General features: G+C 52.6%; 1 protein-coding gene across 1 annotated transcript in view; it reads right to left on the minus strand.

The window, feature by feature from the left end:
- The window catches only part of RNF24 (ring finger protein 24), a 29,378-nt gene extending 13,485 nt beyond the window's left edge, over positions 1-15,893 (minus strand). Inside the window, exons 1-2 of the mRNA XM_084204495.1 lie at positions 15,815-15,893; positions 7,213-7,295 (exon numbers count right to left, since the gene is read on the minus strand). The gene's annotated coding sequence lies outside the window, so the exon portion shown is untranslated. The remainder of the gene's footprint in view (positions 1-7,212; positions 7,296-15,814) is intronic.
- Positions 15,894-18,296: the final 2,403 nt, after the last annotated feature.

The raw sequence follows: 18,296 nt of genomic DNA on the forward strand, positions 1-18,296 counted from the left end.
GCTCCAGGTGACATTTTGCAAGGAAGCAGAAACAACTCTTGGAGGACAGACAACAAAACCAACCAGCACTGGACTGCAGCTTTTCTTCCCTTTACAACTCTTTTAACTTGTGATGCTCTTCTCAGCAATCCCACTAAGAGATTCCATGGGTAAGGAACATCCAAGGCTGCATTTGGAGCAGCAAATCCCATGAAGCCAGAAAAATTCCTCATGCTCATGTGCATCTGAGCTGTGCTGCTCTTGCAGCAGTCCCCACATCCATGAGCACAGCTAGGAACCATCACAGCCCTCAGCAAATAAAGAGTCAGCAGAAACAGAGCTCAGACCAACCCCAGCACCCCACTATCCTCTCCAGTGGAACCACTTTCATAATATTTTGCCCCAAAAGGATGCAGCCATGACCTACCTGCCAGCCATGTCGTGGGGGCTCAGCCTCCTGGGGACAACCCTTCTGTCCCCTGTGGTGCAAATCCAGGGAATCCCACACCAGATTCATCCAACCCCCGTGTGAAATAACCTTCTCCACATTGGAGCTGCCCTGGTCCTCCCTCCCTCCTGCTGCAACAGCTGAGAAACGTTACAGCAAAAAACACGGAGGTTAAAGGGGAAAAATCAGTCAGTCTGCCCAGGATCCAGGAAACTGTTAACTTTAAAAGACTTCAGTGAAATCTGATGATTTCAAGCAGCCAAGCTTCGGGGTTTTTGTTTTTTTTTTAAGGGGAGTGGGGGGGAGGGAACTGTATTTTAAGCTGCTACAGATTTGCAAGGGCACAGCCAAAAGAAATAAAAAAGGAGCCATAAAGAAGGATGAAAAGTTTCTGGTGCAGAACAAAAGCCTCCCTGTTGCTCTCTCCATGGTCAAGGCATCTCAGAGCAGGGAGATGATGCTTGTGGGGCATCCATGGCCCCCAAAAGGTCCCTGAAACCTCTGGGATGGGGGGCACAGGCTGTTCAGAGAAGCTGGGGCTGCCCCTGGATCCCTGGAAGTGTTCAAGACCAGCTTGGATGGGGCTTGGAGCAAACTGGGATAGTGGAAGGTGTCCCTGCTCATGGCAGGGGGTGGAATGAGATGAGCTTTAAGGCCCCTTCCAACCCAAATCACTCCAAGATTCTGTAATTCCATGATTCTGTGAAAAATAGCAAAGAACAATGGTTCTTTGTCCCGGGATATAGAGAGCCACAAATGGCAGAACAACCTGAGCTCCACATCTCCTTCCTTACACTCTCCAATGACTCAGCAACGTGGGGCCAAACACATCCACATTTCTCCAAGGAGGACAAAACCCAGCTTTAATTAAAAGCCAAAGTGCTGGTTAATGGCCCATCGAGCAGCCAAGGAAGGGAGTGTCACAGGTCAGCGAGCTCCAGCGTGGCAAGGCTTTGATTACAGTTGGGCTGTGAAAGGTAAACCTCACCAAGCCACGGCCCAAATTAATCCCCATTAGAGGCACAGCAAGCCCTTAATACGTGGGGCCAACCTCGTACCAGGAACGTTCCTCAGAGATCTCACAGGGATTAATACAGCATGCAATTGTCTTCTCATAGGTAGAGAAACTGAGGCAGGGAGGAGGAGGGGAGTAAGGCTGAGCTGTGGTCCCTGAAGCCACAGGGTGACGCCAGGGATGCCACTTTAAGTGGCTGAAAGCTGCAGATTTTTGCTTTCCTGCTGCTTTGCCACATGGATTGGAACTGTGTGCTCCTTCTCAGGGTTTTACTTATTAAAAGGAGCTGCTTGTCCTTTTCCAAAAAAATTTATTATTATTTATTTATAACATCAGTGCATAAAGGGGCCATGCATGTGCTGTGCATCCTCACACCTAAATACAGCCCACATGCTGGGTGGAGCGGTGGCTTCTGCCTCTGCTGTTGTAAATAAACTCCTGTTTTTAGAGGGATTTACTTGATGTTTTCAAGACAAACAACTTTCTCCACAGGGGTTCAAAGCAAACTCAGACTGAATCTCCTCAGCCATTAACTGGATGGAGCTGGTGGTCTGGGCATCCCACCGGCCAGGCTGGCAAAGCCAATCCATCTCCAGGAGCTTCAAACACCCAGCAGAGCCAGACACAGGCAGGCCTGAAATCATGAATCTCAGGGAAAAGTGAATGCTAAGCTGTGGCCAAACTCCAAGCTGGAATATTTTATCGATGGGAAAGGTTTCAAGCGGGCGTGAACGGCGTCTCGAGTTTCAAAGGCGTTTCGCAACGTGTTTCAGACAGGTTTAACCAAAAGCGTTATTAACTGGTTGAAAGTTAAACTGGGAGCAGCTGACAAGACCTTTCTGAAACAGCCCAAGTTGTGTTGCAAAGCAGGGTATTCTTCCATGGAATGATTCTACAAGAGGAAGGTTATTTAATGGCTGTGACTAACGGGATAATATTTAAAAGAAAAAGATTCTTCCAGGTGTTAAGAAGCAGCAGCCAGAGACGCCCTCATTTAACTTGCAGGCAAAAAATCCCCCTCGTGGACCCCAAAAGCAAAGCGAAGCCCTGACCTCAAGCAGCTGGAAGGAATTTCCTTCAGCTCTGTCTCTGGAGCTGGTCCAGGGCCAGGATCCGCAGCGTGGCGATGGGAAAATCACAGGCAGCTGCAGAGCCAGCCCCAAACCAGCATCGCCATCGCCCCAGAGATGCCACGCAGCTGCATCATGGAGCAGGGGAAAACTCAGTGCTGCTCCAGCCAGGAGTGATGGCCTTTGCTGTCCAAAACCAAGGAACAACAGGACTGAGTATGAGGGGAAAACAAAACCTCTTGGCACGATGCAATTTCAAAGAGCTACCATGCTACCATGGGGATGCCACATCCAGTGCCAGCTCCGAGCAGCCAACCTGGCCCAGATCCTTCACTCCACAAACCTGGCAGGGAATGGAGGAGCGTGAGGGATGGTGCAAAGCTTGGCAGGGTTATAGATAAGGGAAGAGGGAACAACCCAACAGATCCCTCACACCACAGGCAGAGTTGTACTAGGACCCAGCAAAGCTTGGCTGGGCTGATGCAGCACCATCACAGCAACAGAAAGAACTTCTGGGTGTCAAACAGTACAAAAACTCATTTGTTTCACCCATTTTGGCTGCCTGCAGGTTTGGGGGTGCTGGTGGGTTTTTGTTGTGTGCCTGGACATCCAAGGGACCAAACTGACCTCCAAGACAAAGGGCTTCGGACCTTTGATCCCTCCTCCCTGAGAGCGGATCCGATGCTTTTTTTGAACTAGAATCAGGAAATTTCCTGGCTGTGCTCCCCAGCTGGCTGACACCAAACACAAAACTTAACCCTCTCCACTGCCTCTGGGCAGGGGACACAGAAAGTGATGTGACATCACAATAAAGCAATTGGAAAAAAAATAGGAAAGTCTAAGGAAAGCAACATCCGGCAGCACGACTGTACTGCTGCAATTTCCAGCAAGCCCTTCTGAATTCCAGGCAGTTAAAGAAACAATTAATCCCAGACCTTTAAAACTGAAGAGAACCTTTAAGTGGGAAAATGTTTTTGCTACCACTGGCAGGGAAACGTGCAGAAATGGGTCAGCTGCAGCTCCCATCACCCACTGTAAAGTCAAGTTCTTTCTCCCAGCACTGTTGGAAAAGCAAACCAGAGGTTTGCTCAGGGCTGATTTTGCAAGTTCCAGGAAAACAGGCAAAAATAAATAGAAAAAAAAATTAAATCAATAGCATGATTTAATACAGTCTGGAGGAGGGGGAAGCAGAGTTTGGAGGAGAGCCTTGCTTGAGCTCCCATCAGGAATGAGAGCTGGGAATCACTTCCCAGGAGGGCTTGAAGCAGAGCTGGCAGAGCCTTGCTCAGAAAGGCTCACATGAGCTGCCCAAGGACAGCTCAATTCACTGCTCAGAGATGAAATAACACTTGAGGAATTTTTCCCCTTTGGCCTTGGGGATTTGTAATTATTTTTTCCCCCCTTTTCCTGGCATGCAGTCCCAACGTCACGACCTGGTGAGCTCACTCTTCCTCCCAAAAGTGTGGTGGGAAAGGATGTGCTGCTGCCTCCTCCTGCCCCCAGCCCTCTTTGTACTCCTGAGGTGAAAAGAGGAGGCAGGATCCATCACTTCCCTTTATGGGCTGATGGTGGTGGGACACATTATTAAATCTGGGTGTATTTTAGCCCAAAAAGAGCAATGAGAGCACAGGCAAGTGGGAATAATCTCCCACCTTCATTTGTGGTAGGTTTTCCTCGTTCAGAGTGTTCCCCAATAAACAGGTTCCTTGGGGAACACAAATTGGAAACTCCATGAGAAACACTCAGCCTACGCAGCTGAAGGGTCAGAGCAGAGAAATTGGTGTTAAAGACTCCAGGGAATTTGAAAATTCCTGGGTGATGACACAGAGCTGTGGGAAGCAATGGGGACTCCCAAAATATCACAACTGGAAGAAAAAGAAATAAATCCCACTTTGATCAAGACATCTTCAGGCTAAACCAAAACCAATCACTTTCCATGGAGCCAAAGAGCAACTTGCCTTCTCCACTCTAATACTGCGAAGCAGATGGATTAAGCAACTTCCTAAACCCCTTTTCCCCCATTTCCTAAACTCATTTAATGAAGGAAAAAAATAATGACCAGTGCAACACACAGGGATCCATAATCCTACAAAACCCTGCTGGAGATGGGCACCCTGAAGCAGTGATGGGATCACAGCTGCCAGCAGCCATCCTATAAAGGCAGTTGGAAGAGCCAAGCACAATTTGGGAACAGGAAGGCAGAATGATCTGGCTGACACTAAATAAGGTTGCTAGGTTATGGATTTTTGTGAGGGGGGGCATAATCTGAAAGGGGATCCAGATGGCTGTAAAGCCTTGTGGTGGAAAAGCAGCATGAGGCCAGAGAGGGAAGAATTCCTCTTTATGCTGCTGCTCTCTGCTCCTGGATCCTGCTTTTCAGTCCTCAGGAATGCACTCTGTGGACCCTTTTAATTGCACCATTTACATTTGAGGTAAAATTTGAGAAGAGGTAGCTGGATGGAGAAGAGTGAAAAAGCTGGTGACTGGATACCAGGGAAAAAAGTGTCCCTAAACAAATCCCATGGAGCAGCCACTCCCCCAAGCCCCCTCTGATCCAGCCAGGTTTGTATTTTACAATCCTGACAGCCTGAAAAAGGCTTCAGGAAAAGCCAGACAATCCCAAACCCCAGCCTGCTGGGAATTCACACCAATGCCACGTCACTGCTGTTTCCAATTTTTCCTAATACTTCCAAAAAATGAGCTGCACAGACAGTCCACCCTTTCCTGGTTTTGACCCAAGTACTGGGATTTAGGGGAGCATTTTTTTTAATCATTCCTTCTCCCTTGCTAACAGAGACTGGAATGGTTTTGCAACACTTTACAGAGTCCAGCAAAAAAACCTCCTGGGAGTCATATGGAAACAGGACAAAAACTGCTTCACCTCTATGGGATTGCCACAAGAAAGGTGGCTGCAAGGATGGAAAACCCCTCAAAATTTAGTTGGAAATAGAAAATGGAACTTTTCCACAACCAGACTTGCACAACCAAGCGAGGTGCTTGGAGAGAAACATTCACCAACCAACAAATGCATGTCCTCCTTTCTTACAGTCTCAGCATCTGGGGTGATGCCATGGGTCACCATCCTTTTTTCCTATTCTCCTGGAATCATGGCCTGGCCTTAGTGGGGTGCAGAAAATGGAGGGACCTTAGTGAAGCACTGGCAGAGGTTGTTTAGAGAGTTTGTGGATGCCCTATCCCTGGAAATGTTCAAGGCCACGTTGGAGCAAGCTGGTCTAGTGGAAGGTGTTCCTGCTCATGGCAGGGGGGTGGAATGAGATGGCCTTGAAGGGCCACTCCAACCTAAACCACTCCAGGATTCTGTGATTCTAAAATCCAGGTGTACCCATGCCCCAGGGGTCTGTAACCAGGAGGTGATGGACAACCAGGTGTTAATTTTCAACACCATCTGCCCACACCCCTCCTTTGCCAGGGATGCTGCTTCTTACAGCAGTACCTCAAAAATTGAGTCCTAAATAAGCAAAATGCCAATTTACAGCTGTGTTGCTGATGCACAACTTGTTTAAAAAATAAAAAAGCAAACCAAACTAAACACCTTTTGTGAGTTACTTAAAATTTACATTTTTTTTGCAACTGACTGAACAAAACCTGTTAAGTATTTTCTGAATGCTTCAAGGCTACAAAGTTAAAAACCACCAGTGGGAATTTCGTGTAACAGTTTACTGTCAGATCTCCACGAATTCCTGGGTGCTGAATCGCCTACTAGAAGGGAAAATATATGAGTGGCACTAAGGAGGTGGCTTAGCAACGAGCAGGCTGGCAGCTTCAAGTGGCTTTTTAAAGGTCAAGAGAGAACACGATGTCTGGAGCCCTCACGTTCCATTTTTTTATTACAATTTAAAGATATTTCTGGCCAGCCCGGTTATTAAATCGCCGCCTCGCACCAGCCAGCCACACATCTGTTACACCCAGGCTTTAAATTAAGACTTTCCCAACCCATTCCCACCTTCACCAACGTGGGGGGGGAAAGCTTTGTAGGGATGAAACACAAGGAGAGGTCCCACCACGGAGGGGATTTTTGGGAGGTGCTGCTGAGCAGCATCATTGAAATTCAGCGGGAGAAGCCGGTTTTCCTCGGCTCTGCGGGGGCTGCCATGTTAAATCACATTTGGATTCACAGTACAAGGCTGCTAAAATACCACCACGGCGCCTATTGGCACATTTCAATGAAAACGCTGTGGCCTCATTAGTAGAGTGGAAATTATGAGCTTGTCTTTGTATATATTTAAAAGCTTGCCTCTGAAACTCTACTGGGTCGGGGCCAGGAATTCCTGGCTCCGAGCTTCTACCACTCGGCAGTTCGGGATCGCTTTGCTCACACAGGTCAAGCGACCACGAAGCCATCGACCCGGGAAAAAAGGCATTTAAAAACTGCCCTGAGGGGAGAGGCAACAGGGTTTGAATTAAACCCTCCTCCCTGTCAGCTCCCTGCGAGCTGGTTAGGCAGCAAGTCCTAATGAAAGTGCAGGTTGTAATTAAGAGGATGCAGGAATGTGGGTGTGTGGAGTTTCATCCTGCTCCCAACAGTTGGGGTGAGGGCATCCCGTCGGCCCAGAAAAGACCAAATCCTTTGAAATGAGGGGCAAACTCGTGAAATTACATTTTTTTGGGATCTGGTCCTCTCAAGATGGGAATCTGCAAGTCTCTGTGAAGGAAAACTTCGGGCTCAGCTCCCTACTTACCTGCACGGGCGCCGCAACGCAGCCAAGCCACGCAAACCCAGCGTATCTGCTTGAACAGCTACCGTGGTTTGGTACCAGAGATGCTGGAAGAAAAGAGAAAAACACCCTAAAAATTGCACAAAAATCCAGAGGGAGCAAGGGAGAGGATGAAGACATGGTTTTTAAATGCTTGGATTCGCAGAGGCTCCCAGAAATTGCTTCAGCTCTTGGTAACAGCACAGAGATCCCCTTTTAAAACGCGGCGATGACGTTACGTGGCATAGAAAGAATGGGGGGGAGGCTTGGCTAATCCTCACAATTTTATAAGCATCTGAGACACTAATCCCTTGATCTCATTGAAAGGGATTAGAATTACTCCCTTGCCAGGAAATTTAAGAAGTTTTCTACCAGATGTAAACAAAAGCACGGAGCAGCCCACAGAGGTGGCCGCCACACAGCGAGTCCTCACAGAGAAATCTGCATCTGGGCTGGTTTTGGGGTGAAAAGGGGGGATTTCCAGCCCAGTGTTGCAGAGGGTTGTCTGGAATGATGTGGGTATCCAAAGCAAGCCTGATCAGCCCATCCACAGTAGGCTCAAGACAGGATCCCATCCTGGGCAAGCAACCTGCCAGGGCTTCACAACTCATCTTTGGGCTCCAACTCTTATGGAAATGGATGCTTCAGCTATAAAAAAATATCCATCCCAACCACCTCACTTATTCTGCATTGGCCTAGGAAAACATCATTTTAATAGTAAGAAAAAGAGAAAAATCTCTGAGCAACAGAACCCAAGTTGTGCCCAGCTACACAGCAGCCTTCATCCACATAGCTCTGTGGTAAGGACCTGGGTTAACAAGGAAAATATAACATGGCACCCTCATGGAAACAGACTGGGATCTGCAGCTACCCTCACAATGAGTGATTCATAATATTGAAGAATAAATTATTTTATTCAGAAGATGAAGCAGGCAATGTGCAATCTGTGGTTTGATATAAAGCAGTTTGTTACTAAGTTGGATGTGCCAGTTCAGAACATCAAGAGCTGAGATAAATCAAACCTAGAGGGAGCAGAAAGGATTCAAGGGATCCTTTGGAGAGGAAAAATAACTTTTGTTAGAAAACAGAAGTTTTCTAAGAAAGAAACACAACTTTTGTCAGTGCTTACTTCTTTCCTCTTTTAAATTCCATCCAAAGAAGAAACCTAAAGGGACTCAAGTTTCAACCTCAGTATAAACCAGCCCACAATTAAGCTTGTCTTAAAACCCCTTGTTTTGGAGGGGTTTGCCTGAAAGGACAGCAGCAGAATCCCTCTTCTCCAGCCCATTTTTCTGCAGGACCATATAATTTTTAGTCTTTAGGCACAAATTCTCTCTTGGCTTTGGGAGAATACCCCCATCCCCATTGCAGTCCCATCTCCCCACTCCCTGCACACTCCTGCTCCCAGCTTTAGCATCGCAGGCTGGAATAAACCACCTGATGTCAGGCCTGTCTGCAGCTCCATCCCTCTCCCCTGGCTGCAACACATCCCAGGCCTTTCCCATCGCCTCCTCGACCTGCTCCTCCTGCTGCATGACTGGCAGCTGCATGGGGAAGATGCTTCAGGAGGAGGAGGACACAAGGAGGAAGCCCCAAAAATGGTCAGAAATACATGACAGCTCAGCATCCCTCAGGCAGAGCCACAGTTAAGAAAATGATCCATTTTTCCTGCTTTTACTCCCAAGGTGCCACCCCTAAACAATGCTCAACACAACGGTGAGGGTCTTTTGGTGTGAATGCCAAGCAAAACTGGGGTGCAGGGCTCAGGTGACAGACTCCCAACCCAGCAGAGCAACACCAGACAGGCTCCAGCCAGCTCATCCCAATTTATTCAGCCCTGAAACAACCCAACATCACACAATCCCATCCCACTTCAGATGGCCAACACCACCACAGCCTCCAAAAGCCTTATATTTTATCTCACACGCCAAGAGAGCAAAACACCGGGTCTAATCCAACACTTCTCAACTAAAAAGCCCAAAGAAAAACCCCAACCCCGCAGCTTCGTTTGAACAGAGACAGGAAATTGCCTCGGGGGAAGCCTAGCCCGGCGACGGGTTTTTACAGGGAACAATAGGAAAATGGGAGTCGTTAAAGCGCCGAGGAAATATTTGCCTGCTCGGGACAAAGCTCTGCGTGGAGAGAAGTTTAACTCGATCCCTACAATCCGAGAGCCCCGGTCAGCGGGAGGCACGATCCACTCGGGTGGATTTGTTGTAGTTGATGCTGTTGGGTGGGAGAATCTGAGCCTCCAACCCAGTTCTGACGGGTAATTTGGCTTCACCCCCTTTCTTACCTGCCGGGCTGCTCCTCCTGGATTTCAGAGAAGCAATGGGAGAGCTGAAATGCCCTGGTTTCACGCCTGGGAAGCTGCACGGCCACGGAGCTCTTGTGTTTTCCCTGAAATACTCCCATAAACCAAGAAGTTGGGAAACTCACTCCTACTGCGCAGGCTGGGAGAGGCTGCAATCAGGAGGGCAGCTGCCTCCTGCTCAGCACTTTCAGTTTCTCTCTCCAAGCACTCTCCTGGCACAACTTCCTCTAAAGCGCTTTGTGAGTGAAAAGCTGCATTAGTGGTGGGATTAATCCTCTGAGGGGATAATAAAATCACAGAATCATGGAATCGTTTAGGTTGGAAAAGCCGTCTAAGGCTAACCCAGCACTGCCAAGGCCTTCACTAACCCAGGTCCTCAAGTGCCACATCCTCATGGCTTTTAAATCCCTCCAGGGAGGATGACTTCAGCCCCTGCCACGAAAACGTGGTGTCAAAGGCCTTGCCAAAGTCCAGAAAGACACACCCACGGCCTCTCCTTCACCTGCCAAAACAGGTCACCCTGTCACAGAAGATCAGGCTGGTCAGGCAGGACCTGCATGTCACAAACTCACACTGGCTGCTCCAGATCCTCTGATTGCCCTGTTGGTGCTGCGTGAAGGCACTCAGGTGATCCGCTCCTGTCACTTGACTGACAGCCCTGTAGTTCCCAAAATCCTCCCTCCTTCCTGCACTTCTTGTAGCTGTGTGTCACATCTGCTCACTTCCAGTCAGCTGGGACCTCCCAGTTAGCCAGGGCTGCTGATTAATAATGGAAAGTTACCCCCATCCATTGCAGCAATCCATTTGTTTGAGTCATCCCACATGACTCTCTGCTGGCAACCAGCGTGTCACAGCTTTCCTGATGCACAGTGGCTTCTAGATCCTTCTGCTGTTGGTGACCACGCTGTGGGTGTTGGTGCAGGTGCACTTCAGTTGGGTTATCAATCCCACTGCCTTTTTGGAGAAGTCCCAATTCCTATGTGACCATTCTCAGGGCCTTTCATGGTTTCCAACACATCAATAACCCTTGTGGCTGTGCTGCCACATGGATCTCCATCCCCTGCCTCCATGGAGACAGCACACTGAAGGACATGCTGTCCCTCAAATATTGGGATGGGCCTCCAGGATTATCCCATGCAAAGATCCTTTTCCCCCTTGGAGCCAGGAGAACCCAAGTTCTTCAGCAGTCTTGGTGTCCTGCAAACCCACCCAAAAACAAGACTAAAGCCAAAATAAGCCTGGAGAAGTCATTCCTTCTTGCTCCTCACACTTGCAGTCCTGAAGATGAAGCAGAAAAAGCAGGATATCCCTGCTTAGGCTTCCCACCACCTTGCCCTTGCTGCTCCTCCTATTTCTTGATGTCTCTACTTCTTCCACAACCTGATCCAGCTGCAGGTCCAGCATTGGAGCAACATGAGAACTCACAGCCTTCAGCTACACTGAGCCAGCTGCTTCCAGCTAATCTGGTCCATGAGCTCCTGTTGTCCATCCACTCATTGGCATTATGGCCAGGCTTGTCTCCTCTCACCGTCTCTTCATCAGTGCAACCATTCGTCAGCAGGACACAGGAGCTCTCCACATGTGGCTGGAATCCTTCAGGACTGTTTTTTGTTCTTTGATGAAATTTAAACATGCCAGACAAGCAGAAAAATTACACATTCTCTGTGTTACTGTTCCAGAGGGAACAGCATCCAAAAATGATGCAGCTCCATCTCCAGCAGGGTCTGCTGCATCCCAGGATGGAGGAACAGGCTCTGCTCCAGCCCACTGTCAATGTCAAGGCTTTCCCATCCCTCAGGTCAGGAAGCAAATCACCACTGCCCACGGCTGCAGCGAAACCACGTGGGTTTGGATCCTCTCCTGAGGCGTATTTTCCATGGGATCACTGGCATTCCTCGTTTTCCATGGGACCACTGTCATTCCTCAATGCAGCGAGCACCCGCCGGGCTCAGGCGATGACTGGGCTCACTCGTGGTTAAGCCGGGCTCAGGCAATGATTGGGCTCACTCGCGGTTAAGCCGGGCTCAGGCAATGATTTGGCTCACTCGCAGTTTAGCCGGGCTCAGGCTCAGGCGATGATTGGGCTCACTCGCAGTTAAACCCCGTATCACATCTTCACTGATGCCGCTTTAGAGCCCTGTCAGCGACTCGGGGTGGGAACACGGGAACACCAGGACGGCCACTCCCAATCTGAGTCTGAGCGGTTCCAGGGCAACAGTGACAGGGGAGGGAATGGCTGTGACTGCCGATCTTATCTTGTGTCAACAACACTCAGCTTTAAGGGGAATGATTGCAGGAACAAAAACAAACAAACCCAGCTCAGGCACACCAACCACTGCTGAGACCGGGGGAGCTTCAACCCCAAAAAACACCCTCCAGGCTTCCACACCAACGGTCCAAATTGGCTGAGGATCACCAGAAGGATCTGCACCTCCTGCCACGGCCCCAAGGATGGGCTTGTTTGGGTTTACTGTGCAGCAAGAGCCTGGCAAGGTGGGGGAGGACCACGGCTCAGCCCTGTCATCCCAGGGCAGAAGGCTCCAGGTGAAGGTGGTGGGAACAGGAAACGAGCACCAGCTGTGCCTCTCTCCACCTTTTCCACATCCAAGTGTTGTTTGATGGCTATGGGTGAATCACTCACAACACATCTTCTGCCACACAGCCCAAGTGGAGGTGACAGGAGGTCAGTGGGAGGGGTGACCCAAGGGGGAATGCCTGGAGAGATGGCCCAGATGCACAAAGCCCTGCTTGCAAAGCCAGGCATCCTCCTGTAATCCCACACATAATTTAGTCCAGGAAGCAGCTGGAAGTTGGCTCTTCTTGGGTAGAACCTCCAGGCTTGGTTCAGATCCATAGTCCTGAGCAGCTCTGCTGCTTCCTTGCCATGGAATCCTCCTCCTCCTCCTTGTCCACCTCATCACCTGCCTCCCCCCAGGACAGGTCCAGAACCACTCTCCAGCCGAGAACAGTGGCAGCAACCAGCAGCCATCACCTTATTTCCCATGTGGCACACAGTATTCCTCATCTGAAGGTCCAACAGATCCCACAACATTCAGAGCATGCTGACCCCAAAGGTGTCCTTCACAGCTGGTCCATCAGAGTTATCTCCAATCACACCTGGAGGCGACTGGATCTGAGCCTGGGATGCACAAGCAGCAAGTTCCAGCAGAGCTGACCCACCTCCACATCTCGTTCTCCCCAAATCTGAGACAGCCTTTGACCAAACAGCAATGCCAGCAACACAAGCAGCAGACCTGGAGTGTCCCAGCCTTGGTGAATGGGGACAAAATTAGCAAACCTAAATCAGCTGAGCAGTGGCGGAACAGAGGTTGTGGGAGGTTGGGGAGGGGATTTCCTCCAGCAGCAAGGCTGGGAGATGTGGGAAATCACCACCCCACACACCTCCAGCAGCTCCACCACCCACTCAGGATCAGGACCACCATCTGCCAGCACAGCCCTGTGACTTGGTAACAGGATCACATTGTTGCTCCTGTCTGCTTCTGGCAGACGGGGCTGGAAGCATTTACTTTCCCTTTTTTAATATGTTTTAAATACCTCAATTAGTGCATTTTGGGTTCCTTCCACATTGCCCCCAAGCAGTTCTTCTGTCAGGGGCTCTATCCTTCCACTGCCAATTATTAGTGGGGCATGAGGTTGTTATTTTTCCAGGCCAGGGGCCAAATTTGTATTTAATTTTTGCTCCAGATGGCACAGCACTCCAGATGCATCAGCTGGAGCATCGAACCTGTATGAATAAAATAATAGAGCAAACAACATGATTTACTCAGGGGCCGTTTGACACGCTTAAGGTGATTTGTGTACATCTGTTGTGTAAAAAAAAACTGCATTCAAATGAATTCAGATGATGGTTTCGCTGTTAAACCCAACACCTGAGGAAATGAAACAGCAGTAGGAATCTAAAAAATAATGATGATAATAATATTAGAACTTATATTTTGCTTTCTGTAAATTCAAGGATGTATTTTCTTTAAAAAGGCTGATTTCAGCCATCACTGCTGAGCACAGGCCTGGGTTTTGTTCACCTTCCTCTGTCCCCAAAGCTGCTGCTGGCAGCGGGTCTTGAAAACCAGGGTCAGAGTTCTCCCAGGAGAAGGGCTGGTGATCCCAGATTTCAGCGTGGTGCTGAGAGCTTATGGCTCTGCTCACCCGAGGAGATGCAAGGAGGACACCAGAGGACAACCACGAGATGTTCCAGTTATGCTTCTGGCAAATTCACCCCGTTCCCAGAAAGCTGCTGCATCCCTCTGGCTCAGCCTGCAGCCGGGATGTGCTCCCTGCAAACTAAAGCACCCAAAATAACTCCGAACAGGGGAAAAAAAAAAAAAAGAAAAGAGAGAGACATTAAGTAGTCGGGCTTATCTGCCTGGGCACATGAATAGCCGCCGTGTAAAAACCAGCTGAGCCCGCAAACGCTTGGAAACAAAGGGATGGGGGGGAGGTGTCTTTTTGTGCTTGGTTTTGCTCCGTTCAGAGCATCCTTGGGCTGTGAGAGCCCGTCCTGGCGGCACCCGAAACAAAGGAAAGCCGGGAGCTGTAGGCAGGAGCCAGCTGGGGAAAACCGGGACGAGGAGGAGGAGGAGGAGGAGGCACCCGCATCACCCTCCCCGGCAGCTGCGGAGCCGGGCTCGCGTGTTGCCGAACACGTTATCCATGGCAGGAAACTCGAGATCAAAGGCGAGAAGCGTGCCAGAGCAAGATGTCATCCAAGCCTCCTGCCAAAGGTGTGCACGGGAGGGGGGAAGCAACCCCCAGACACACATGCTGGCACATCCGAAGGAGCCGGCGCCGCTCGTGGGGTGACCGAGACCCACGGCGTGTTCTCCTCCGTGCACGCCGGCGAAGACAAAGACAGGCTGAACTGAACAAACAAAATAAAACCAAAACCCCAAACCGCAGGAGGTGCATTTTTACCCGTCGGTTTGCAGTCCCCAGGGTCCCACGCAGGTCCCCTGCCAAAGCGGCGGGCACAGGGAGGGTACGGACGTGGCGGCGCAGCAGGAACAGCAGCCCAGTGTAACTCCAAAAAAGCAGCTTTTCCCCATTTCTGGGTGGCTTTTTCTTTTTTTTTTTTTCTTTTTTTGTTTTCTTTTAAAGCAGAAGAAACCCGCAGCGTCCTGTCTCGGCCCCAGGAAAGCAAGGGGACGTGTCTGATTCCAAGCCAGCGACTACTGGGAACAGAGGTGACCTGGGGACCCTGAGCCGAGCGTGGGGTGGGACCCCCAGGCGCTCCCCCTCATCAGGGGGTCCAGGCACAGGATGGGGACATTGGGGACATGTCCCCAATGATGATGCAGCCCCAGTCCATGGCTCCAGCCTCGGGGCTGTCCCCTCTGCCCCAGAAGCGGGACCTTATGGCAGCCCTGTAGTGCTGCCAGACACCCCAAGAGCACAGCCCTGACCCCTGAGAGTGCTCCCTTCGGGGTCTGCACGGACGTGGGGGATGCCCCATTGCCCTGTGGAGGTCCCTGTCACCGAGGGGACTGTGGAGCAGAGAGAGAGGGACCCTGTCCCCCGTGGGAGCTGCTGAGGACGGGGTGCCCCTGCCCCACAGTGGGGGAGGATGTTGGGGGAGCCCTGTCCCATAGGACAAGGCACAGGGAGAGGGTCCTGCCCCTCAGAGGGCTGGAAAACAGACACTGCCCCACAGAACAAGGCACAGAGAGAGGGTCCTGTCCAAAGAGCGGATGGAGGAGGGACTCTGCCCCACAGAACAAGGCAGAGAGTGAGGGTACAGCCCGAAGAGCGGATGGAGGAGGGACCCTGCCCCACAGAACAAGGCAGAGAGTGAGGGTACAGCCCAAAGAGCGGATGGAGGAGGGACCCTGCCCCACAGAACAAGGCACAGGGAGAGGGGATGGAACAGACCCGTCCCTACAGAATAAGGCGCAGGGAGAGGGTACAGCCCGAAGAGGGGATGGAGGAAGGACCCTCCCCTACAGAACAAGGCACAGGGAGAGGTCCCACCGCACAGAAGGGCTGCAAGAGTCCCTTCCCTACAGAACAAGGCACACAGGGAGGGTCCTGCCCAAAGCGCAGCTGCAGGACGGACCCTGCCCCACAGAGGGGTGCACAGGGAGGGACCCCAGGCACACAGGGGGGATGGAGAGGGGTCCCTTCCCCACAGAACCAGGCACAGCGAGGGGTCCCACCCCACATGGGGGTCGCCGGGGGGGGTCCCCGCTCCCCATGCGGGCGCTCGGGGGGGGTTCCGGTCCTCCGGCCCCCCAGGGGGCTCCCGCCCCCCGCACTCACCCGCCGCCGCGCCGTCCCGCCGGGGCTCGCGCCGCCCGCACCGCCCGGCCCGGGCAGGACCCGGATGGAGCCGCCCCGCCCCGCCCGGAGCCGGGCACGGCCTCGCCGCGCGCACTGCGCATGCGCGGAGCGGTGACAGCGGGGACGGGGCGGGGCGAGGGGACATGAGGGGACAGCGCGAGGGGGACGGGGGTGACACGGGGACAGGATGGGACACGGGGGAGTGACAAGGAAAGCAGGTGGCAAGGAATGACGGGAAAGGGATGGGACAAGGGAAGGTGACAGAGGTGATGGGGCGTGACACGGGTGACGGGCTGACCGGGGTGACAGGGTGGTGACGGGCGGTGACACGGGGATGGGATGGGACAGACAGAGGTGACGGAGGGTCGGCACGGGGCAGGGAGTGACTGTGGGGGCATAAGGAGACATTGCAGTGACACTGGGCAGAGGGTGGCACTGGAGACGGGGATGGTGTAGTGAGGACTTAAAGCGACAGGGTGGCACTGGGGAGAGGGGATGGTGACAGCAGGGACAGTGGGATGCACATCCCGGGTGCTGTGGGGGGCTGTGGAGACAGGAGATAACTCTGGGGACATGAACTCTGGGCCGTGGGGACAGGGTAGGGTGGCAGCGAGTGCAGATGGGGACAGGGCCTGGCAGGAGGGACGGGGTGAAGGCAGATGACAGGGGTTGGTGGCAGTGGGGACGAGGTGGCAGGAGGGGTGACCCAGAGGGGACAGGAGGTGGCACCGGTGGTGGTGTGCGGGTGCGCACTGTCCCGCTCTGCTCATCACAACCCTTCAGTTGTCCCCACCCCTGTCCCTTTGCATGGACACGACATCGCTTGTGGGGGAAATGACATCAGCCTGGAGCTGGGATGTCACCCGGAGCCAGCGTCACGCGCTGCTGCGAGGATGTTCCAGACGTGCAAGGGAAGCTGATCCTCTTTGCCCCCTTCCTTCCCTCTACAGGCTGCGCAGAGGCACCGGACACAGCGATCCTGGATGCAGTGACAGCAGGGACACTGGGATGCACATCCCGGGTGTTGTGACAGCAGGGACAGTGGGATGCACATGCCAGGTGCTGTGACAGGATTGACCCTGGGATGCACATCCTGGGTGTTGGAGCTGCTGGAGCCAGTCCAGAGGAGGCCACAGAGCTGCTCCAAGGGCTGGAGCCCCTCTGCTCTGGAACCAGGCTGGGAGGACTGGGGGTGCTCATCTCCAGAAGAGAAGGCTCCAGGGAGAGCTCAGAGCCCCTGCCAGGGCCTAAAGGGGCTCCAGGATAGACACCAGGATGGACATCCCAGGTGCTGTGACAGCAGGGACACTGGGATGCGCATCCCGGGTGCTGTGACAGCAGGGGACACTGGGATGCACATCCTGCACTCTGTGACAGCAGGGGACACTGGGATGAACATGCTGGGTGCAGTGACAGGAGGGACACTGGGATGAACATCCCGGGTGCTGTGACAGCAGGGACACTGGGATGCACAACCTGCACTCTGTGACAGCAGGGACACTGGGATGCACATCCTGCACTCTGTGACAGCAGGGACACTGGGATGAGCATCCCGGGCTCCCGGCGCTGCCGTGGGAGGACTCGCCGGCGCTGACCTCGGGATTCCTGGGCGATGAGGCAGGCAGCCGATCCGCTGGATGTTTTCACTGGGTGAAGCTTTCTTCCCGCTGTGGGAATCCCCGCTCGGCATGGAAGGATCCGCCCGGGCATGCTCGAGCTGGGAGTCCTGGTGTTGGGAAGAGCCCCGCGGGGAGCCGCTGTCGGCAGCTGCCGGGACGGGACGGATTTGGGAAGCAAATGCGCTCGGAAATCGAGTTCTGCCGTTCCTCCCACGCGGGCCGGCCCTGGGCACTCCGGAGCTGCGGCCGGAGGGGAGGGAGGGAGCGCAGGGAGTGCTGCAAGCCTTGTCCTTGGCACGGAGTGATGGAATTGTTTGGGTGGGAAGGGACCGTAAAGCTCATCTTGTGCCAGCCCCCCTGCCATGGGCACGGACAGCTTCCACTAGATCAAGTTGTTCCCAACCTGGCCTTGGACACTTCCAGGGATCCAAGGGCAGCCACAGCTTCTCTGGGCACCCTGTGCCAGGGCCTCCCCACCCTCACAGGGAAGAATTTATTCCTAATATCGATCTAACCCTGCCCTCTGTCATTGTGAAACCATTCCCCTTTTTCCTGATGAGAAAAGTGCTGGCTCTTGTCCCAAGTCCCTCTCCAGCTCTCTTGGAGCCCCTTTGGGCACTGACAGGGGCTCTGAGCTCTCCCTGGAGCCTTCTTTTCTCCAGGTAAACACCCCCAACTCTCCCAGCCTGGCTCCAACTCTTGGGGCAGTTCTGTGGCCTCCTCTGGACTGGCTCCAGCAGCTCCAGGTCCTTCTGATGTTATGGATCCCAGGGCTGGGGGCAGCTCTGCAGGTGGGGTCTCACCTGAGCAGGGCAGAGGAGCAAAATCCCACCCCTTCCCCT

This window comes from Fringilla coelebs (assembly GCF_963513975.1).
Source record: "Fringilla coelebs genome assembly, chromosome: 4".
Lineage (NCBI taxonomy): Eukaryota > Metazoa > Chordata > Aves > Passeriformes > Fringillidae > Fringilla > Fringilla coelebs.